Genomic DNA, 1,281 nt, shown 5'->3' with positions numbered 1-1,281 from the left:
GGTCGCCCTTACTATGGCCAAAGATTATCAGGCTGTAGAAAAGGAGCGAAGGGCAAAAAAGCATAATGATGCTCTGAGTCGACTGGAAAAAGCTGCTGTACCCCAACCAAGTGGAAACGAACACTCGGCGGACCCCCTAGAAGCTTCAGGAGAGATGGAAGATCCTGCAAGAGCTCCACCGAGACCTCATTTTGAGATTGGGAGCCGGGCGTGGTTGTACATGGAACGCGTCAAATCGGGCTTGACAAAGAAATTAGTTCACCGATGGCATGGACCTTTTCGGATCAAACGCAAGGTGGAAGAGTTTGCGTACGAGCTGGAACTGCCTGATCGAAGTAGGTATCGCTTTTACCCAGTAGTGCATGTGTCAAGACTCAAGGCTGTCAACGAATTCAACAGTCGACCGAACACTCGGTTGGTACTAGACGCGACTAATGAAGCAAGACTCGACTTCGATGAGGAACTGTTGCCTGAGGACAGCTGGGAACCAGATCAAGTTGCCGGTGAATATGAAGTCGAGGCCATCCTCGACGACAGAACACCACTGACGACGAGCACGGAGCGTGCTGTACGCGAGTTCAAAGTCAAGTGGGTGGGCTATGAAGATACAACTTGGGAACCATCATCAAACTTGTCTTGTGGAGGTCTGCTGTACGACTCTTTGCGAGCCAAGAAGAGCGAGAATTGGCTGCAGATGGCGCAAGTGGCGGACGAAGGCTAGCGTGACTGGATCACGTGTGAACTGTCCACAGGGCGATGCAGCCTGTGGTAACAGACGAAGAACGTTACTGCAACTACAAATTGTATATGCATTTGAAGAACAACATGAACATGATTACGCTGTGGAGGTGAATTAAGAATAAGAAAACATGAATGCCGACCGGAGAGCGACCACTGAAAACGAAGTCACGCGGGATACCTCAACAGTTGGCTGAGATGCTGGAGAACGTCGTGGAACACGCAGTGAGGACATCATCGAAACCAACAGCAGTCTCGAGGCGACGCTGAGTGTGTATATCGCCGTGGAGAGGAGGCGCAACGCTGAGCTGCACTTGGTGACGAGCCATTACAGTCAAGTACGGGATTATCGAGGTCATCATGTGATCGACCGATGCCTCCGTACTTTCAGCCAGCAGGGCGCGCAGCGAATCTTCGGTGAGTGGTGGTGGACCACCAGCTGGGGCAGGAGGAGCAGCAGGAGCCATCTCCGCGGATTCAGCGACGACGGGGAGTGCTGCAGGAGCTACCACAGGGAGTGAAGAGTCCGGGGCAGCGGGCGCC

The sequence above is a fragment of the Phytophthora infestans genome, genomic scaffold (genome assembly GCF_000142945.1).
Source record: "Phytophthora infestans T30-4 supercont1.263 genomic scaffold, whole genome shotgun sequence".
Classification (NCBI taxonomy): Eukaryota; Oomycota; class Peronosporomycetes; order Peronosporales; family Peronosporaceae; genus Phytophthora; species Phytophthora infestans.
The sequence above is the reverse complement of the archived record's forward strand: the minus strand, read 5'-3'. Positions refer to the sequence as shown.